At 40.5% G+C, this 24,123-nt stretch overlaps 1 protein-coding gene across 5 annotated transcripts in view; it reads left to right on the top strand.

Moving 5' to 3' along the window:
• Positions 1-24,123, top strand: part of il1rapl2 (interleukin 1 receptor accessory protein-like 2) — a 464,615-nt gene that overhangs the window by 345,558 nt on the left and 94,934 nt on the right. The window lies entirely within an intron of this gene.

Raw genomic sequence — 24,123 nt, 5'->3', positions numbered from 1 at the left:
AGCAGTAAACTTTTACAACAATTATGTGCATTCAAACTACCACACGTGTACCACTGAGATACATAGGTACAGATCGGCGAGTATGCAGGAAACTTTTTTGCAGACGGAATACTCGACACACATTTCTACTACATACTACCTACCCACTTTAAATATATATTCAACGGTGAAATATCCCTTTCAAAGTAAATTCATGTTATTCTAATGTGAGCAGTCAAAGCCACTGATATGAGCTGATGCCTGGAGCGTCTTTGGTCCAAAGTTTTGAAAGGCAGACCCATAGGCTACTCAACTTTACCAATCTGCTACATTTCTAAATTTGAATGGACAGTTTCTATAAAAACAAGGGAAAGGAAGCCAAAATGAATCCGAGCCAACATGGGACTGAATCCATACTCCCAATAGACAATTTCGGTAATCATATTATTTCAGCTAGGGTGAAAATGTTAAGTCTATATTTAGAAATTTGGCATGTCCCTGTATGCCACCAGACAGGCTTGAGCTCAGTGGGACTAATGAAACCATCTGAATACACTTAAAGGGAAACTTAACCCAGATACCCCATGACTACTGACACCCCACGGCTTTGACAGAACATTGCTCCATCGCCCTTCTATTGTATCCTATGTCTACACCAGATTTTCCCCTCCGCCATTTTTCAGTCATCAAGCTTAGTTTCGATCAATAACACGGCCAACGCCAGTAGCAAAAGGGCTCAAAGTTCACTCACACGCAATTGCGACCCTAATACTGTCGGTTCTACAATTTTAATCTCTTTTCAAAGTACCCCAACTTTGAAAAAAAGTTACATCTGTAACTATGGTTCTGGGAGTTCTGGATGACTTGGTCTTAATTGAGGGCAGGGGTCTTCAATGTTTTTTAACAAACATACTCAGTAGCTAGGTAACATCACATCAGCTAGATAACTCTTTCTCCAGCTTTGGTCAGTCCAAGGCAGGATTAGCTGGGAGACTTCTTCTATATGTGGGCCACTTGTGGAATACCTGCAGAACAGGGACATGGAAGTAGTTCTTTTGGAGATTATGGCCAACTAGTGAGTGTTGTAGCAGTTTTGTGCCATTGAGAATGAGCTATCATGCTAGCGCTAGCATGTGCTACGGTTAGCCACCTCATCTCGGGTAGTGACGTAGAAAGCCGTGCAGATGTTGAACAGCTCACGAGACTGAAAGCAGAGGACATTCAGAAACAGAATCTCACTCAAAACACCATGGATAGTTTTTTTTCCCAGGTTTGTATGTGTGTGGAAGCACCAGAGACACAAACTAACACCCCAAATTCTTGAAAAAGTGTTTTTTTCATAATATGGGCACTTTAAGATTTACATTTGTTTTTTACTTTTGAAAATCCTTGATTTAGAGGATAAAATTACTAGAAATGCCGTTGCAAGTCTCCCAAATCTGAACTGCTCATGGACCTTTTTTATTGCGGACATTTTTACATAGTAGGAAGAGCACGGCTGAAATTAATAACTTTACAGATGGCTCCCTTCCTTCAAGTGTCGAATTGAGCCATTTCAGTGAGTCAGCATGCACAATGTCAGAGCCTCTCCTAAGTGGAATGCAGCCATCATTACTCGTTTTGAATACACCTGGGATTTTCCTAATATGACATGTCAACATGTCTGCTGTGAAAATGTTCGTTTAGAGATGGAAGAAAAGTACATGTTTCACCAAGTGTCTATGTTTATGCTCAGGGGTTCATGTACCCCTAGTGGTACTTTGGAGTACGGAGGGGCACTACATTTTTTTTTTTGAATGTTAATTTGAAAATGCATGTAATGGCTAATTCGTTAAATACGTGTACACTAACACCATAGTAATGAATGAATGAATTTAGTGATTCTTAACATTTGAAGAGTAGCATTTCAAGATTAACTGGAAGTAACTTATTGATATGAATTAACGCTGTTACATTCAAGCTATTGCCAAGGGACTTGCTACAAAGCTAATGAAGACCATCAGCTCCACTAACTTAAAGTTTTTTGAGTTATAATTACTGTTGATTTCGTCAGATGAGACCAGGCTAAATATATTCGTCAACATTTTTTTCCATGATGAAGACGACACAATGTCCGAAAACGCTAACTAAGACTAATTAGCATGCATTATTGTTGACGAAAAAGACAAGACTAAAAGAGTGCCCCGGGCAAGGAAAGGAGTGCTGGCAAAGCTGCTCTTAAACAGCTTGCCGAGTGGCTGGGAAATGTATGCAACTGCTGGTAATAAGACAGCGTGCTGTCGAGCCTAGGAGCCCTGGCTCTTATCTAATATGTGTCAGTGTAACAAGGGGCTGTAGAGCCCAGGAGCCCTGGCTCTTATCTAACATGTGTCAGTGTAACAAGGGGCTGTAGAGCCAAGGAGCCCTGGCTCTTATCTAACATGTGTCTGTTTAACAAGGTGCTGTAGAGCCCAGGGGCCCTGGCTCTTATCTAACGTGTGTCAGTGTAACAAGGTGCTGTAGAGCCCAGAAGCCCAGGCTCTTATCTAACATTTGTCAATGTACCAAGGGGCTTTAGAGCTCAGGAGCCCTGGCTCTTACCTAACATGTGTCTGTGAAACAAGGTGCTGTAGAGCCCAGGAGCCCTGGCTCTTATCTAACATGTGTCTGTGTAACAAGGTTCTATAGAGCCCAGGAGCCCTGGCTCTTATCTAACATGTGTCTGTGTAACAAGGTTCTATAGAGCCCAGGAGCCCTGGCTCTTACCTAACATGTGTATGTTTAACGAGGTGCTGTAGAGCTCAGGGGCCCTGGCTCTTATCTAACGTGTGTCATGGTAACAAGGTGCTGTAGAGCCCAGAAGCCCAGGCTCTTGTCTAACATTTGTCAATGTACCAAGGGGCTTTAGAGCTCAGGAGCCCTGGCTCTTATCTAACATGTGTCTGTGTACGATTGGATTTATATGGAAGAAAGAGAAAGAGGATTGATATAAAACCAGATGCCTTTGACAAAGTTGCATTCAACAAAATCATTCAAGAAGTGTATTTTGTACGGTAATTATGACATGCCACCAATATTTGAGATGTGTGAAACACTATTTGACTTTAATGGTTGTCAGAAATAATCTCAGAAATAATTTAATTTGAAAAAAAACTAAAATGTTGTTTTTTGACTAAAACAAGGCGGTACTAAGATGAAAACATATAGTTTGAAAACCACTGCTCTAGTCCAAACTTGTCCATTGGAAGGATGGCGGCCAGGGTGGACAGATGGGAAAACATTTTGCAGGTCCTACTCATTGTTTAAGCCTGTTTGTTGTATGTCTGTTTTTTTTTTTCAATACCATGACCAAACGTTTATAATTGTTACCGTGACAAGCCTGTTTTGTGCAAATGTCTAACCAAACCTTAACCATAGCAGTGTAAGATCAGGAAACAGCGCTGATGCCCTGTAGATAGTGCCATTTGATCACTCTGGCGGTCATTGACAAAGGACGCATTTTGTCTTTCAATTTGGAGAACTGGAGTAGTTCCGCAAATGATGATTATATACGTTCATATCAAATTTATTCAACTTGAGAACTGTTTGTCTGAACAGGATTTGTTAAAATTCCAATGGAGACCAGTATGGCTTGAAGGGGGTTTGGGTCATAATTAGCTGATCGTTAATTAGCAATAATAGACTGGCTGTGAGAATAGGCCATTAACAGCATTACGATGGGTAATAACTAAAGACATGTATTCAGTGCAAAAAGATGCTATTATGATCAGTATTCACTGCAGGAGTGTATTTACTAACCGGAAATAAGTGTGGTTTCATTCTCACCAGTATTCCGTGTTATGAGCAGAATACCGCAGTATATAAAAATTGGACTTTAATGAACCACTGCATCCGTTACTCTGCTTGACGTAATGCTCCTACGCAAACCGCCGATAAAATGTAATGCTCCTAATAGTTCACAATAGAAACAGACCAAACAGACACACATTCATCCAGCGTATACGTCTATGATACCATGAGTGTGCAGACTGTTAAATACCAGATGGCCACACATCTAAATGACAAAACAGGGAGATTTACTGCCTAATTACACACATCGGACACATTTACAAAACAACCACATTAAAACACTGAATTAAAGACAAGAGAGAATAGCAGTGAGTTTGATTGTAATCAAACACACACCAATGCGAGTACACACTGTGTGACATCTGACATTTTAGAAACTGCCTTTCAGAGTGTGTGTGTGTGAATATACAAAGTGTTGTGTGTTTTAGAGTGCATTAAATTCAGAGTAGTAACATGCTGCATTAATAAGTGTCAGTGTAAAGAGCTCATGGAGCCTCTGGCTCTGATTTACTATAAAAATATCTGAATGAGAAAACAGTTTTCAAAGGTTACAGTCAGACAGCGGAAGTCATATCAGATGTATCAAGCATTTCCAGCCACATTGTGAACAGCACCTCGCTTGCTCATCTTTTTACAATCACGTAGTCTGTAAAAACGCGGGCATTTCCATTTATTCTGCGGAGCAGCAGGGGCTGCAGGGGGGAGATGGAAAAAACGCAGCGGCCTGCAGCAAAATGTTCAGACAGATTTAAGTTTTGGAGAAATGCAACCCAATGTCACACTGAGTTGGCCAATCATGTAACCAGAGATTAGACATAAAAGTCTGTTTTCAGGCAGTGTGAGAGTCCCGGACAGGAAACAGGAAGCATCACTGCCACCACAAGAACATTTTTAAAACACTCAAAGTAAAAAAAACAAAAGACAAGCACTTTCCTGCCCAGACGTTTCTGTAACAGCTGACTAGGGCTGTTATGATACGCAATATGAAACCGAAATTGCGACACTCAGACCCATGAACCTGTGTGTGTGTGTGTGTGTGTGTGTGTTTGTGTGTAAGAGAGTGAAGGCAGAATCGCAGCACCCCCCTTTACTCCTTACAGTTATCCTACCCATTAGATTACTATTAGTATTAGTCCTTTTGGTGCCTTGTTCCCGTTTTGTCTTTTAAAGTCAGTAGTGCTGTCAAACTCTTAAAATATTTAATCGCGATTAATCAGATAATGTCCTAGTTAACTCGCAATTAATCGCATACTTTTATCTATCCTAAATGTCCCTTATTCTTTTTGTCCCATTATTCTTTTTCTCATTTTAATGCTTTTATCAACATGGAAAAGTGGATCACCAAATGATTTTGTAATAAAAGTAACATTGGCATATAGCCCATTATAGTGTTCATTTTCACACTAACAAACGATGGCATGTGGCAGAAAAAGTAGAGCCACACTCTAGAGCCACTAGACCCCACTCTATGATTCCCAAGGACCCAACAGTTCAAGTATTTCCCTCCAGAGCTAGCAACATTGCAACAGTGGCAAGGAAAAACTCCTTTTTGGAAGGAACCTCAAAGAGCTGTACAATCATACAGTATATTTTCAATTATATATTTGTGTTTCGGAACTCTGTATGATCCCGCGAAGGCAGAACAGAAGTGGAACTTGACAGAGCCGAGACTCGTCACATCAGTGGACGTTATAGTGCTGAACATCAGCACACAGGTCCTCACGTGGGCTGTTGTCCAGAACTGGCTTAACCAATTAGAGAAAGTATGGACCAAAAGGGGAAGCTTCAGAGGGTAATTGGCTAAAATAAAGTGTGACGACAAACTGAGACACAAACTGTTAATCCCAGTACAGCTGTCTTGCCTTCTTAGGCAGTTTAGCAGATATCCTGCAATCCCTCTGTCCAAACAAATGGAGTTAGTCAGTGGGGGATTTAGTGTTTCGACTGGGCCTGTGTCTGCACCAAAGACATGAAAACTAGACTAATTATTTCTGCAAGTCGCATTAGTAGCTTCCACAACTTTTCCCGTAATTCTTCAAAGTGGAGTTAACTCTCCCGGCAAAACTATGTAAAAAATCAGGCAAATGTCCAGCAATGCCAATAATAAAGCTTCTGTCCAAACTAGCAGAGCAGGAAATTTGTTATTTGGGGTGTTTTTTTTTTTAACTGAAAACTTTCTCCAAACTGGCAGCAAGAGGCTGCTCCTTAACCCAACCTCAACTGCCTTCATTTCTCCGTCCCCACGCACACTTGTTCTTGTACAACCATACTCCTCTTTCCAGTTCTTATCCTCTTCCCCAGTAGAGGATGCTGCCTTTCACTTAGATTAAGTACTTTCTAGCTGCACATAATGTACGTTCCTTAGTCATTAAAGTCAGGATTTGTCAGCACTTTCAGTATATGGGGGGAATAAGCACGAGTGTCAAATACCATTGCAAGCCATTACTAAGGGAGCACTGGGCCTCAAATTAGGAGGCCTTGTCCTTCCTTCTCTCTCCTTCCTCTTATCATTCCTTTATACCCTCCCCCATCCCCCTTGCAATTCTTCTTACATTTCTCTTCCTTTCCATTTACTCTGCCCTCTCACCCTTGTTTGCCTTTTCTCCCCTTTGGCATCCTCCTCTTTCTCTCTCTCCTCTATCTCATCCATCGCTCGCTGAGAGGCTGCGTCAGGGCAGATACATGTTGGACAGATGTTATGCAGAAGTCTCGCCCTGGGTGGCATGACTGAATAAGAGCGTGTGTATTTGCCTCTCTGTGTGTGTCGCCTTGGGTGGCTACAACTAAATAAGAGAAGTGTGTGTGTGATTTAGAGGCTGTTTTCTAGTTAGTTGCTGCTCTTTAGCAGAGGGATGAGTGAAGACAAAATGCATTACCTTCTGCCAGATTCACACGTCTCTTTCTTTTAGTGGCTTGCTCAATATCTTTGTTCCTTCCGTCAGTCCTCCATGACACATGCACACTAGGACATAAATCGGGGGAAGGAGAAAACCAGAGGAGAAGCCTTTTTTCTTCTTCTCCAGGCTCTGTCTGTGCTGCTGTGTGTTTTGAGACTTTGGTCAGTAATTTGCATTTGGCAGCCTCCCTAACTGTTCTATATTCAGCACATTAACATGATTAGCACTGCTGCGGAGGAAACATCCATATAGAATAATGAAAATGGAATCAGTAAGTGGACTGGCTGGCTGAATGAACGAATGACTGAATGAATGAAGGAATGTGTTGGTCAATGACTCGCTGAGAGAACGAGAGTGTGACTGACTAATTGGCTGAATTGCTAAGTCACTGAGTCATTCTTGTTGACTTGCTGATTGAAAGACTGAGGTCATAACTGAATGAGTTCCTGTCTAAGTACACTGCCTGTTGACTGATCACTTTCCTGAGCGTGTGAAAGTTAGTTGAGCTCCCTGCTTTCAAATATTTCAGCGGTTTCTGTTGCTATGTTCATACGGTCGGTGTTTAAGAAAGAATCATGATTTGTCTTCAGAATTCAACAGCTCATTGTGTGTGTGTGTGTGTGTGTGTGTGTGTGTGTGTGTGTGTGTGTGTGTCTCTCTCCAAACCCTGATCCATCTTCCCCTGAGCCTTAGAATGCCATTCTTGTCCAGAAGCTATTAAAAACACATCATTGATTTACAGTGTTGCACTGGGTGACTTCTTCCTCTATTTTAATGGACATGGGCAGTGTAGTTTATTTTCATTCAATCCTACATTCTCTGTCCGGCTGCCATAAATACTCTTTAGAGTACCCAACATTGCCAGACCTTCCTCTACAGTGCTGTGGAGGAAGGTCTGGCTTACGGTGGCCAAGATGGTTCAACACAAACAAAAGCCACACACAAAAGGCACAACATGAACACAAAAGCCACAACACAAATACAAAAGCCACAACACAAACAGGAAAGCCACAACACAAACAGGAAAGCCACAACACAAACAGGAAAGCCACAACACAAACATGAAAGCCACAACACAAACAGGAAAGCCACAAAAGAAATACGAAAGCCACAAAAGAAATACGAAAGCCACGACACAAATACAGAAGCCACACCACAAATACAAAAGCCACAACACAAACAGGAGGAAAGTTTTATTGTGTATATAGTGTTAGTAGCTGAAAAGGAAAGCCCGTTGACGTGTGTGTGTGTGTGTGTGTGTGTGTGTGCGCGCGCGCCTAGTTGTAGAGTAAGACTGAGGACATAGAACAAAACCATAGACTGTACAAATGGTAATGTACAGTCTTTTACATGGCAAACACACCCTTTTACATGGCTTTAAATACAGTGTAACAGAAGAGTCCCCAGTCTGAATCCTATTTATTTACTGATTTTATTTTCCAGTAGTAAGCATGATTACAATTTTGGGCTCATTTTATTCAGACCAACCGTGTAGGTCCGTGAACATATGCCGCATATGTGTGTATGTATGACATACTATGCCCCTAACACTGTAATATGCAGCTTATTGAAGGTAACACAATTAGCATTCAAGTTAAACATCTGTTTACCAGAAACACACACTCACACACACACACACACACACACACACAACCAACCGTATTGAGGTACTTTGCCCCTGGGAGCTGAATAACCAGATAGATATGGTTAACAAGTTACAAGCACGTAACAGAAGGATATAATATTTGTGTGATTTAAACAGCTTCACGAAATGTGACAAACTACAGACTTTAAACGTAGCACTGACGCGTTAAAAGACGATATATTTGTTGTAGCTTTTATGTTTGTGTTGTAGCTTTTGTGTTGTAGCTTTTGTATTGGTGTTGAACCGTCTCGGCCACCGTACTGGCTAGTCCAGCATTCCAGGATGGGAGAAAAAGGTTTAAACCAATCACAAGCGCTGGCTAAGCGCCGGACGGAGCCACGGTGCCTCTGCAAAATAGCCTCCGGAAGGAACTTGTTTTGGTGGAATGTGTACGTTCAAAACTTTTTTAGTCGTGTAACAGAAACCTCAGATTGGACAGATAGTCTAGCTAGCTGTCTGGATTTACCCTGTAGAGATCTGAGGACCAGGGAACCATAGTCTTCATCAATCCACAAGAGTATAAAATTCCAACACAAAGAAAGCGTATGGAAACATAAAGAAAATAAAGACAGTGGTTCAGAAAGCTTCCTTTGGCCGTCACTAGTGACAGTAACAAGGTCAGACATGAATGGGAAAATGCAAAGATAGCATATCTAGGTGCTTCATAGGTGTGGTGTTAGAATATTTTGACATATCAATAAAATGTGTGTAAAAAAACTTTAGGATAAATGGCTGTGGGCATAAGTTTGCACATCTCTGCTAAGCTGCAATTTAGTTCGAGACAAATTTCTTGTTTGCTTCAATGTACTGTTTTTTTTTTTTTTTTCAGGACTGTTTCTCCTGAACCGTGCAATGATTTGGCCAACAACATGACACTGACACATAATTCAGACTTTGTCATGTCTGATTTGTCTGTCACTGCCTGAAAATGTCAGGTAGATGGTTATTCAATAGGGACCTTTAATACATATCCACTTCACTTGATTCTTAGTAATCATCGAGGGGGTAACAAAATAAACATGTTAGAATGAAGACATTTTTTAAACTTGCTAGACTTTTCACACTTCTCTAGCAAATGCTGTTTGCTTTGAATGTCAAGTGCCTTTCTTGTGAAATTATTCAACCTATATCAATATCCTTTATTTGAAATTCATTCCAGGATTATATCTACATACGGCCTTCACGCAGCCTTGAAATTCAGCCGGTAATGCAAAACCCCAGTATTTGATTGATGAACTCTGGACAGTGTGCCAGGCGGCTGCCTCTTTTTTTCCGGTCTCCATGTCTGCCATTGCTGCAGTGCACAGAAAAATAAGCTGTTTGGGAAAGTGACTGACAGCAGGCAGCTGAGATCAACAAACTATGCCTCTGCTGCTGTAATGTGCTCTGTTCCACTCTGTCAGCCAGTGACTGCTTTACTCACTGACTGGCTCAAGGACTGGCTGACAGATCCAATGACCATTTAACTTTATTTTCTTATCCTTCTTGATCTTTTCTTTCTTACTTGTTTTCAGTCTCTCTTTCTCCAAGCTACATTTAGCCTCATTGCCCCATGTAAACCCCTATCAGGCTGTCTATCTTGCGAACAGTGTTAAGTAATAATGGAAAAGGCCTTCAGGGTAATCACACTTAATTTTGTAACTTTAATTTCCCAATACGGCAAGACAAAAAAAAAAAGAATCTATTAATTTATACACATACACACACACACACACACACACACACACACCCCTAATCACCCCCACACACAAATACAACAGTGTCATTTACGTATATGCACACAAACTTACCACATGTTCTTTGATAAATGATCACTGCCACACACACAAACATTATATTAATTCACAGTGTGGTTGAGGCTATTATGAGTTAATTACTTTATTTAACCTGCTGTAGTCTCTGGTAAAGGTTGAATTAACCACAGAGTACTTGTGTATGTGTGTGTGTGTGTGTGTGTGTGCGCGTGCACCTGCAAGTTATTATATCCAAGAGAACAAATGTGTGTCTGCACATTCATGTGTGTATTTTCCCTTGCCACAGCAGCATTGACCCCTTTTAAAATGTATTAATAGGCAAGCTAAATGTTCAGCATGAAAATCTAACAGCTTACAGCCAAGATAATACTCTATTAAGACTGTGTGTGTGTGTGTGTGTGTGTGCGTGCGTGCCTGCATTGCTTGCACAGGCGGGGTTATCCGAGCCACCTCAAGGCTGAAATGGAGATTTCCTTGTCTAGAATTTGCTGATTGTTTTTTTCTGTTTTCTGGCATCTTTGTGTATTGTGAATCAGCATGCGTTACACACCAATGTGCGCATGTTTAACGTCACCATTGACTCATCAACAGACCGGGAGCTAAACCTGTGTGATCCACTTTACATCTACATGAAACAAGAGAAACACAACCTGCCCCGGACCTCATCAAGTCTATCATCTCACAAACCTTGTCCAACACCTCTAATATCTTGCACACAAGACAGGTTCATTATGTAACCTGAAGCTTACGAATTACTAATCTGCCCACAGCGGGATCAAACGTCCTGTTTAGAGTCTGGGGGACATTGGCAGCACGGCACAATGTCAGACACACATTGTGTTAACCACAGGGAATTATAAATCATACCGTGTGGATTTTGGAGTGTATTGAAACAGAGCCAAGACCAAGACTTTGAGGGGTTGAGACCAAAACCAGACCAGTGTGAATCACAAACTGAATTAAATGATTGCCAAAGACAATCCTCAAATTCCCATGAAGATTCTTGAATGAAGATTCTTCCTTGTTCACCTCTGTTATTGCTATAAGAGCAAAGCCTCGAAAAAACAATCAAAAGGCAGTTGTGGTCTTTACCGGTTGGTCTTGAAATATATCCTAAATCCTTTTTACCTAAAAAACGCAATCAGTTACGAGACAAGACCTTCAAAAAGTAGTCTTGAGGCCAGCCGCAATCTCTAGTACTACAACACTGGACTTCGGTGATCACCAGACTTTTCCTCTAGCGCCCGCTATCTTGAAGATGTTTTGATCGGCGAAGGGGGGGATTCACAAGTTATTTCCCCTGAGAAATCACTGACAAGTCTGTCTGATCTCCAACCATCGTTTACTCAAAAAGACACATGAGAAGCGAGACGCTGATTTGCAGGAAAACTGATCTTGCGCTCTAATCGGCTTTTAGGTCCTCGCTGCAGTTCCAGATATTTAACCTGTTAGATATCGCAACAATTTTTGAATGTACATTTCCATGCACGATTAAAAAAAAATACATAGACATATACCGTTTGTAAGATTTTGACAGATGCAGTATTTGTCACACAGAAGTTTTAATGAAATGTTTTGTCTATTTTCAACATGCCGACACCACACAAGCCTACCTGCTCCATCATCGAAAATGACTGAAACTGGTCAATAGATTATCAGAATATTGGGATTGATAATTGATAACTAATCGATTCATCGTTGCAGCTCTACACTTTAAGCTTTTAAGTAAACATGTAAAGCAGGAAGGAAAGAGGAAAGGAAGTACTAAGGAAAGAAGGTAGGGAGGACAAGAAGGATGAAAGAAGGAAGGAAGAATAAAAAAGTAACTTAGATCGTTGTTCATGAGATCGGGCGTCGATTTGCCGTTGATCTGGGGCTTTTGTCGGCGAGAGGAAAACCAAGGATCCAGTTGTGTAGTGTAAGCTCGCTACTACGTTCTACTCACTGCCCTTGAATCACTGCATAGCTCCAGGCTGAAGTGTCGAAGTGTTATGAGCCAGTCGCAAACCCCGTCTCGGATATTCATCAGCCTCAATGCTCAGCCTCTACCAAGCCCCGGACAACTGTTTCTCACAGACGAAAGAAGTACTGCTTTACTGCAAAGTTTGACCATTTGATTTAAAACCCAAACCACTTAATTAGTATGACAATGTGCAAGTAGGTTTGATGGTAGCACTTGATACAACAGAAAGCAGCCAGTGGGATATCACCGCCATGAGGATTTGTGGTTTTGGCAGACCTTTTTGGAGGGTAGGGGGGTGTTTCTTTCGAAGCCGCAGCCGAGTGTGGTAAAACTAAAGGAAGACCACACAGGGTTCAGCTTGAAATTAATTCTGGGGAATGTAGAGCAGCCTGCATTGTGACGTTCTTTGATGGTGACTATCTTAACTGCGTCAAGCTCATGTTTTGCCGGTTTTCTGGGATAACTTTAATCGATGGTACACGTTCTGCACATTCTCGCTGCACGTATTTCTGTCCCTTGTGGTTTCTCCACATTCTGTCTCAGTGTGGACATAACACCTGTCACTTATAAAGTAATCAAATTATCACGTGTCTGTACTCAAACTGTGTTTCTCAAAGATATGAAAAGCAACAAGCACTGACACAAGGAGAATGACATTAATAGTTTGGAGATGTGGAATACATCATGATGGAGGGGATGATTGTTGGCAAACTCAATGAGGTCTATGTAAGAAGGGTCATTTTCAATCTTACATCCTTGTTGCATCACTTGTTTGTGGTCTAATTCTTACCCTCATAGTGTATTTGTTTGAACTGGTACCACCCAAACTTCCAGATGATCTTCCAGTTGATTTTCAGTTTATACTGATCCAATTTTTCATTAAAACAAGTCTCTTTAATATCAACTTGAGAAACGTTGGAAATGGACCTCTTCATCTGCACGACGAGCAGCTTAAATTTACACAGTAGTCAGTGGGGGGGGGGGGGGAATCTCTGGTCAGCTCATGATTCGATTCACATGTCAATGATTCAATTCTAAACCGATTATCGATGCATCTTGAAGCAGCAATTCTTTCAGTAAATTTCCATGCATGTTAAAAAAATATACATGTAAATCTTAGTTTGTGAGGGCCGTTTCACATTGTATGCGCAAGAGACAGCGCTGCACTATGAAACCCATTATTGTCAGTGGCTTGCACGTGCAAGAACTGACCTGCAGCTGTGCAGCTGAGCAAAGTGCCGCTCGCCGTTAGGTTGCGTCCTGTTAATGAAATACGTTTGTTGTGCTTGCCGCCGAGCTCAGCACAAAACAGACAAGAGTTTCTAAGTTTACGTCAAATATGCGGCAATATTTGAATGCAAGTCACGTCTGCGTCCAGTGTTTACATCAGACGTGTAGTACGTTGTGTAGGACACACAACGATTTGAGTAGTGATTTGGTGGCGAACACGTTTTTGTCTTTTAACAAAAAGAAAGCCTTGGCACTTGCCCTGGTTGGGAGGATATATGGAAATACAGTGGTGCTTATAAATTTACATGTCCATGCTTAAGTTGACCAAAAAGAGGAATAAGAACAATCTTAGATTAGATTTTTATTATTAAAGGCCAGTTATTTAATGGATTAAAATAGCCCCATATTATCACATACCCTTCAACATACCTAGAGATTGGCATGGTTTTATTTCAGTTACTAAAAGCTGGTTTGATTTGCATTGAGAGATGATTTTATGGAAAGTATCCCATGCCAATCTCTAGGTATGGTGAAGGGTATTTGATGATATGGGGCTATTTTAATTCCAAAGGCCAAGGGAACTTTATCAGGGTCCATAGTATCCTGGATCCATGAAATAACTGGCCTTTTCAGTCAACTTAAGCATGGGCATGTAAACTTATGAGCACAACTGTATATGCAGGAAGGATGTGGGTGCACAAGACCAATGTGAAACAGCCCTTAGATTTTGACATATACAGTATTTTTCACAAACAACTTTTAATGAAAAGTCTACTGGGGTTTTTATTGGGTCGTCATTCCATGTTTAACCCTTAAAGGTGCTGAGTCACCTTCTCTTACAGTGATCCTCCATGTCGGAGGGTGAGTCATGTTTGAAGGTGGAGAATTGGCTCCTTAGAACATGAAACATGAGCTGGGCAGATGTAATGTGATAAAGTAGATCAACTGCCTATATGTGTTTTTCCAAATTATTTTATGAACGTCTTATTAGATCATCTTTATATGTACATACAAAACATTGTTTGTCCTTTTGGCCATTTTCTTCACTCTTGCCTGAACTCTAAGTAGTTGTCCATTATCCCATCCTCTTTCAGACTGTGTTCTTATTGGTGCATGTCTGGAGACGTACCATTTTTTATAAAATAATTGATTATTAACTTATCAGAATTGAGCATTGAATCGTTCTAGAGAGAATTACGATGCATCTAAGAATCGATCACTTTCACCACCACAGTTGTCAGTATTATCCTCAGTAGCATGCAGTGGGTGAGCGGTAGAAGTTTTTTGTACATTTATATAATAATAATCCCTGATTAAAAACCGGCATCCTAGCAAGTTGTGGCGACATTTCGCCAACCGGTCCACAGCCAACCCAACTTGAAATTGCTCAGCGACAGTTACCCTGGCATTGAGGAATACTGCTCATTAACTATGCCATTGTAGCCAAGCTGCACCAATCACAACTCTGTATCTGATACAGGCGGGGCCAAAGGCGAGCTGCACCAATCACATCGGTGCATCTGATATAGACGTGCCAGAGGCGAGCTGCACCAATCACATCGGTGGATCTGATATAGGCGGGGCCAGAGGCGAGCTGCACCAATCACATCGGTGTATCTGATGTAGGCGGGGCCAGAGGCTAGCTAAACAGATGAAGACATTTTAATCTACCAGTTAGCTCCACCAGTAGCTAAGCATATGGGGCTCGGGATATGTCACCCTGTGTGTTGTTGTGATTGGTCGTAGTGTTATCCAATTGCATGCAATGAGATTTTTAAATGCACGCTTGTTGCCGCCCCTTGAGATGGGCCACTTTCATAACTCATTGCCAGACCCTTAATCTTTTGGATTTGGGTCTGGATTTCCAGGCTACCAAGGAATGGCAGTGTGCTTTCAACCCTGAAAGAGAGCACCATTTAGTGGGCTCAGAACATAAAGCAAATGTTCACCAAGCTGAGCACTACCAGAGAGTGGAGAGTGTGTTCAGCCCTCAGTACTTTTGTATTTTCAAACTGAATCTCTGTGGTTTGAAGTTTGGTTCTTCTTCTGCGACCTCTCTCCTGTTTATACTTTCAGATATCTGTTTCATTTTACAGTTTAATGTTTGCTTTTAGCAGAATAGCAGTCGTATAAAGTTACTGCTGATGAAAACCCAACATTTCCTCATTTTGCTGCTTTATAAAAAAAGCTATAAATACCAAAACAACAGGGACTTTTATTGAGAAGAATTTATAGGAAGTTAAATTAGATTATTTGTATTCATTGTTTTACAGCCCTTCCTTTGACCAGTAGTCACAGCCATGGATCAGCTTAGACCAGTTAAAACTAGATGATACGAGACCCTACCTCCTTTGGACAATAAGAAGATGAATCCATAGATGGCCAACTCTACAATGACATTTTAACCCTGTGATGGCTGTAGCTGTTTCAAAGCAAACCAGTGCCTCTTTTAATCCATTTCACATCCTGAACAATTTATAATTACTTATTTCTATTTATTTATGTATATAGTTATTTCAAGTATGTGTGTGATTGATGTGGGTGAGTTTTGCCCTTTTGGGGCTTTTTTCTTTGCACTTTTCAAAAGGAAATAAGAAAAACGCACAGACATATCTATTGAAAAACAAATCATATAAAATCCATGTTTGAGTCTTTTGGCTTCTGGATTTTATTCTGTAGTGCTATGGTATTATTTTGTCTCTTTGTAATCTGATGTTTTTACAGCAGTGTATTAAAATAATTTTACAGATTCATGACTTGATGCCACGCTAGCCTCTTTGACTCTGTCAGTAAGGCCTCGAATCACCCTGACACATTTAATAGAAACTTTATTTTGTGAGCAAATGTTTTTATTTCAAAATTACAAAAAATATGCTCAGACATGAGAATGTGTCTCAGGACCAATACAAAATTTAAATAAAAACACACAGAGGAAAGACAGGAAGGAGGGAAACAACAGCACACAGCAGCAAAAAGTGACGTCCGCAGTTCACAAACACACACAGAAACAGACGTCCACAACGCGCAGGCACACACACACAGACACACACAGACACACACAGACAGACACAAGACAAGGAACCAAACAAATGCGCAAACAGAAGCAAGAAGGTTGCAGCACCAGCCTACAATATGGCCCTTTCAATATTGTCTTGAAATGGTTCCAGTCATACTTGACTGATAGGAGCTTCTCTGTTAATTTAGCTGAACACTCTTCGTCATCTGCTCCTCTTACCTGCGGGGTCCCTCAAGGCTCTATTCTGGGCCCTATCCTCTTTTCACTGTACATGCTGCCACTGGGTTCCATTTTTCAGAAACATAACATCTCTTATCATTGTTTTGCTGATGATGTCCAAATCTACTTGCCAATGAAATCTATAACCAAAGACTATGTGCAACCATTGTTTGACTGCTTAAAGGAGGCAAAAACCTGGATGGCGTTAAACTTCCTCACTCTAAACGAAAACAAAACTGAAATCATCACGTTTGGACGTTCGGATGCTCTGGGTGACCCTTTTGGTACTTTGGGCCCTTCAGCCTCCCAAACTCGATCCACTATTAAAAATCTTGGTGTTATTTTTGATACCTCCTTTACTTTTAGTAAACAAATCAGTGCAGTTGTTAAAACCAGTTTCTTCCAGTTAAGACTTATAGCAAAAATAAAGGCCTACCTTCCTTCAAAAGACCTTGAAAAAGTCATTCATGCTTTTATCACCGCTCGGCTGGATTATTGTAATTCTTTATATATGGGTCTGCACCAGAAATCTTTAAATTGGCTCCAGCTAGTCCAAAACGCAGCTGCTCGCCTTTTAACTAAAACAAAAAAACATGAACACATAACGCCAGTCCTGGCCTCCCTCCACTGGCTACCTGTCCGTTACAGGATAGATTTTAAGATTTTATTGCTTGTTTTTAAGGCATTAAATGGTTTAGTGCCATCTTACCTGGCTGATTTTTTTATGCCACCATTCTCCAATCAGAACGCTAGGGTCGTCAAATCAGCTTCTATTGGACGTCCCGAGATCAAGGTTAAAAAATAAGGGCGATAGATCCTTTGCAGTGGGTGCCCCCACCTTATGGAACAACCTCCCCAGGCATATTAAAGCTGCACAGACTCTACAAAACTTTAAATTACTGCTTAAGACGCACCTGTTTGCTTCAGCTTTTAACCCTCGTTAACATGGATTATGAAGTTTTAAAGTGTTGTTTGTTTTCCTGTGATGTATTTTGGTTAGAGGGTTTTTTACTTTTGTTATTTATGTATTTGATATTGACCCTGTTCAGCACTTTGGTCAACTGCTGTTGTTTTTAAATGTGCTATAGAAATAAAATTGACATTGACATTAAACAGTCAGCAATGCTATACTTGTGTTAGAAACTTGAGTGTTACCTTTCCAATGATATCAGGCACACCCCACAGGGCCAAAGTGTATGGGAGCTGAACCACTTTTAATTTGGGTATGATGTTTAGACCAAAATTTTTCACTGGAAACACTGGTATTTAAAAGTATTCAGATGTAAAAGACCTTGATACTTCCCTAGATGTTAATGTTTCATTGATATGTAACTTTAGGTTCAGGGTCATTTCTACAACTCATGAGGAAAAGTTGCAAACTTTCATTTGGCTTAAGATAAAGACAGGTGATAGATTTCCACCAGGCAACATAAAAGATTGAAATACTTGAACTGAAAGTCAAAGCTTTATTTCAAAAACAGTGCTTGCAACATCCAAGGTTGTCACAGAGTGCTTTACAGAGAATGTGGGACACTAATCTGGGAATTATAACGTGAAACATAAACAAACCAAGTGTGTCAAAGCAGTGTGAAGTAGTTCTAATGAGACTGAATCACGTTCTAATACATGACTTCATCCAAAGCCTATTTCTGTGTGACGGAATCAATCTCTAGGAAAATGTGTGTGTGTGTGATGTCTTGCCTTGTGAGCTAAATGGTTGTCATCTGTTCCCCTGGTGGTGATGGGGAACATTGTTGCCAAGTCATTGTTCAGGCCCCCCTCCACCTCCCTAATCTACAATATGTTCAGTTTGGCATGTCTGCTTATATCTGATACCTTTGGGGCACCTCAAAGACACACACACACACACATACACACACACACACACACGCAGTGTGCTCCATTTGGCAGATTGCCTCATAATTGCTACCTTTGTACTTGTCCACTTGTGCACACACTCACGCAGACATACTGTACATTGCATTGTGATGATTAGGAGTGAATTTCATTCATAAACAATTCAAGAACCCTAACATGTCCAAGTCCCAAGCGCTATATTATTTTCTTTTTTTTTTCTGTCTTTGTGAGGGAATTTTGTCTCTATATGAGAGAAGATATCTCTCACACACACACACACACACACACACACAGGTCGGCTGTGTGCGTGCGTGTGAGAGACAGGAGTGGTGTGCCATATGTTGACTTGGTTAAAAAAGGCCAGCTCTCATGCGGTCTCATTATAGTTTCCAGGTAGATATTCTCGCTGTTGCAGGTTGAAAAGCCAAATTCATCAGCTATAGTCATTTCACTAGCACATTTTCATCATTTATATGAGAACATTTCATACCACGTTGCATATCTGGAGATTTTCCGCTGCATCTCATTATTTTATAAGAGATGAACGAACAGAAAGGAGTATGATTGCATAATGACAAGCAGAAGAGGGACATTGTTATTGTAAAGGTACAGGTACTTTATTGTCACATACACGTGTAGCGGAATTCATTCCCTGCATTTAAACCATCCCTCAAGGGAGCAGTGGGCAGCCATTTACGGCGCCCGGGGCCCGACTCCAGATCTGAGCCGGTGCCTTGATCAAGGGCACTAGCTGGAGAACCTAGTACCTGTTTTTAGATTTTCGACAGTGTTATTGTGTGTTGTATTTTACAGTGACCGGATCTATAAAGCTGCTGTCTCACCGCTGAGTCAGCATGTCTGAACACACACGCTCAGACACGCACACACACACACATGCACACACATCCCACGCTATCATAGATTAAACACACACATACACATAGCCCCAAACACACAAGGCATTGCTCAAAATGAATATATCTATCTATAGCTAACCAAAATATATTTCTTATTGCTGGGCAATAAAGTGGAAAAGGAATTCATTAATGTGTTTGACAGGAACTGCCTGGCTCCCATTAGCAGAGTTAAGTCTGGCAGAAGTTATAGTCTAGTTTGGTTCGGAACTTCATCGATTGGACAAATCAAACCAGCCAACAACAGGATTTGGGAAATAATGAGCACATGTTGCGCAGAAGCAGCCAGCAACAGCCAGACTGCTGACAGTTTGTCATTATTTTAGCGGCATTTAGTACCTCCAAACACACAATTTAATATCGTTGAGAGCGTACAGTTTCCAGGCAGACAGGAAGTGAAAACATAATATACCTTAAAAACATAGATTTGAAAAGCTATACATTATAATACTCAGATGTGGTAACCATTAGACAGTAGAAACATTAGATTTTCTTTATAAACTAAAATAAGGAAGAATGGAAAGTGAGCTTTTTCTGCTATGTTGTGGTTCGCCTTGGCCAGATTGGGGATATGTTTGGCTCAGTCACACTGCAGCCAGGTTTGGCCTGGCTGGAAAGACAACAGAGACATTGGTTGTGAGCCAAGTAACTCAAAGGACTGTCTCTGTGCCACTGGTATATTAGACTATGGCAAAGTTTTACCTCCTCTCTCAGCCAGCAAAGTCAAGTCAAACTCTGTTTGGCACATTTACAAGTAAACGTAGCTATTTAAAATGTAGGAAACAGAAAAGGGACACAACGTAAATCCTAAATCCCACAACCTGTCAGTGGTGTTTTTGGAAAAAGGCAAGAACGGATTGAAAAAACAGGTTGTGTATGTGATGGGATAGACAATGTGGACTTTCAAAGTCAAGAAGTGATGCACTGTAGCTGAGAATACTGTTCTGTATTTGTTTGCTTGCCAAGAGTTATATTGGAAAACAATAACCAGACAATTAAAACTCTCCAGTGACAGAGAAAAACTGTAATTCTAATCTGACCTTTTAGTGCTACTTGTTATCCAATCTAAGCTAAGGTCTTCCAATTGAAAACTGCTGTAGTTTCACAATATGCAATCAATAAAAGTGCATTCTATGAGAGTATATTCTGATGGAGGTCAATCTAATTTTTTTAATAAAACACCCGTATCTAACTTACATATTGATCTATTGGTCGGCCACTACACATGGTTACATTATTGAATTGAATCATCTTTTGGACATTTTTAGCAGGCTCATAAAAACAGTATGTTTTAAATTGGAGACATAAATCCAGCCCGGTCTTTGGTATGTTTATTTTTTTTCTAAATATTACATCTGAACAGAGTTGGATGACATTTGGGACATAGATTAGAATATATTATAATTTCAGGACATTACACAATTTGTATCTTTTATCACTTTGATGGCATACTTTGCCAATTTACATCCAACTCTGTGTCATCTTTATGTGGGCAGTGAACAGTGCAGTCCAAATGTCACCAAACTCTGGTTGAATGAAATGTTCAGCAATAAAAGTACTTACAGAATAGCACGGGTATAAAATGTTGACACAGGAGGGTTCCTCTCTGAGGGTTTAGCTCCCAATCATCAGCATCCGGCCAACAGGAAATAGTAGGATCAGTACTGCAGGTAGTATTTGACATATTACAAGCTGGCGATCCAAAGCCGGCCGCAAGCTCTAAAAGCACAAAACCATGACTTTCTGTTAAAGGCCCAATCTGAGCTCTAATGTAAACCTGCTCCCACCTGCCAGAGGGACTGAAAGCCCTTAAAATAGTCATATTATACAATGGTTCCCAAAGGTATAAACATCAAGAACTAGGGTTTCAAAAAAATCTGAAAATTTGATGAATCAGATCCTGGGAAATGGGTCGTCTTTTCCCGGGATCTGATTCATCTAATTTTCAGAAGAAATAGCTGTTTTTAGTTTATGTTTTAGCCCGAGTTATACATCGATAGCATTCAAATATGCGTTTCCAAATCCCAAAGTGACATTTTTTTTATTATTTCCGTTATTATATGGGCAAAAGAACCCAGTTTATATCTATCATCAACACAGTTTGCAAGGATCAATTCTGCTGCGTGATCGGGTGAGCTGCGTCCGTGACGTCTGCTGCAGCGCTGATTATGAAACACCAGGTGGGATGTCTGGGGCTCGTCTTCTGAAAATCTAGGCAACCGGCATAAAACCAATATTTTACAGATCTCCATTATACAAACTAATGAAATGTGCTAAAGTAAACCATTGAATAACTAAACTGGTAACATGTTGAGTATGTAGTCTGAGTAAAGCGACATTAAACTTGTTATACAAAGACTTGTCGTAATTTAGGCCTGCTGGCCTCTGAGCTGCAGCAGCCTTGAGGGTAGCCGACACAAAGCCTGAACACTCAGTCTCGCTCCTCTTCCTAAGTACCAGCGGGTCTCTCAGGCATCATGATCATCTCCAGGGTCCTCATCCTGGATCTTTGGAGCAGCAGTGTGACACAGCCCACGGCGGAGGTGTGGCTGAGTTCAGATCTGATCCACTGTGAAAAGATCGGGCTGGGAGGTTGGAGATGTTGCTGGGATGTTGAAATGATGACTTCATTGCCCTGACATCATCGTAGATTAAGTAGGACTCTCTTAAAGTAGCCAAATGCCTCGTCATCTAATTAAAGACGCACATGGAAGGATGAACGAGATTCCCACTGTCAGTTCATTATCAGCAGAACAAAGTATTGATCACTGACTTCACAGATTAGAGTACTTGATGTTTGGGTAACTGATTCATCAGTGGGAATTAAACAGTCCAGGATAATAGGCAGAATGTAGATTTCTCCCTAATGTTCCATTTTGGAAATGTCTTTCTGCATTTGAACGTACCACCCTCAACTAGTTTCTTATAACTATACTAATTAATGTTGTCAATGAAAGTATTATATGTCATGAAATGATCAATTATGGTTGTCTTCTATTATAAGGCATTCTGAAAAAAAGAATCCACTGATATTACATTTTTTGCAGTCTGATACTGGCTGTCACGACACGCATTGGTGTGCACATACTTGCACAATGACAGGAGATGACATAATATAGAGACAGTTTAATCTGACGAGTGACATTGCACAGCTTACTTTATCTACACACACGCACACATGCACACGCTTTTAGATATGCAGATACACCCACGTCCACACAGTGCAGACCAGGATACTTGGTAGATTATACCTACACACACTATTTGACAGCTTAGCTCCCCTAAAGCTGGAGCCTTCTCTGCTCAGGCACAGAGGTCTGTTTGTGCTTCTTGAAAATAATTCAAAAGCAAATTAGCCTGCCACTTCTCGTCAACACCAGACACATGGATTCCTACAAGTCTACGCTGCCAGGAGTAAAATAGCAATTTATATATTATATCATTAAAGACGGAGCCTATTTTCATTGTCTGTTCCGCCATCATTGTATGAGCTACTTATGTCTTTTGTTTATTGAATATAAGCAAATGTTTGTTTCAGACATACAGGATCCCTCTTACCGTGTTTCATATTAACTATGTTTACACAATACTCATTTGTCTTTTTTTGTCAAACCGATTTTACAGAAAAAAATAATTGCCGCATGGATGGATGTTCTCTGACAAGGTTTTCATTCTGTTTTTTGAAGTGCTACTTTTATGTACTGCAGTAAGTAGGGGTGTTGTTTATTGCCCGTACAAAGGAATATTTAAACGGAACTCACTCACTGAATCATTGTTACCGCTGTGATTCAGAGCACATTACTGTTGTTAAAAGCTGACAGAGACAGCGAAACCCACAGAAAAACCATCATAAAGTGATAGCTCTGCTGCAAATAGGTGGCCGCTGAGCTGCTAGACGACAGTGGGCACAACTGGAGTCACATGTGCAACTCCAGTCTGCACAGCAGCACTTCATGTGGACCAAACTGTGGTTCCTTTTTCATTGCTTGAACACAGTTGTCACAACTCCACACAATTATGCCATGGCTTAACCACAACCTGCACAACACTGTGGATCTACAGCACTTTGTTCAAATGCTAACACACAGCTGTCACAACTGTACACCCTCACATTGAAAACAGAATGGCTCTCAGTCTGGTGCCAAACACTGCTGATTGCAATTTTAGCTAAAAGTTTAAGCAGGTGTTTTGTTTTATACTAGACAGTGAACATATATGGTACTTACATAGAGAAAGCTCAGAAAGCCTTTTTTTTTTGCATAACACCAAATAAGAATGAAACAGTTATTAATCATTTGAGAGAAACACGTGAAAATGCAAAGATACCAACATGTCTACGTCAGATGTCTGAGGTTACATACACAGCTATAAAAAAGGTAAAAACACTAGATCTGTACTGTAGTAAAACTGCATTCTTACTGGTTTTCAGAAAGTAATGGAAACACGCAATTTATTTGTTTTTAGAGATGAGACATTTAATGTCATGAAGACAACTTGCTGCATGATGCAGGAGAGAGACAGGATCAGTCACACTATTCTTTATTCTTATTCTTTTTTTCCCAGTAATTCCATAAATTATTAGACAAAATACTATATTGAAGCAAACTGCTGATTTTTATTCCTTTTTGTTTACCTGACTTCAAAATTGGTACAGTATCAAATCTATATTATTTTCTTTAACAAAACTATTGAGTACTAGTGAGAAGTCACTCAAGTTGTTCAAAAGTTAGTATTTTCTGTATTGGTGTGTGATGCTAGTGTTTTTTCCTCCACACACACACACACACACCTACCTAAAGCCATACAACCCAGAGCAGCATG

Source organism: Etheostoma cragini, chromosome 10 (assembly GCF_013103735.1).
Source record: "Etheostoma cragini isolate CJK2018 chromosome 10, CSU_Ecrag_1.0, whole genome shotgun sequence".
Classification (NCBI taxonomy): Eukaryota; Metazoa; Chordata; class Actinopteri; order Perciformes; family Percidae; genus Etheostoma; species Etheostoma cragini.
This window is presented reverse-complemented; position numbering and strand designations above follow the sequence as displayed.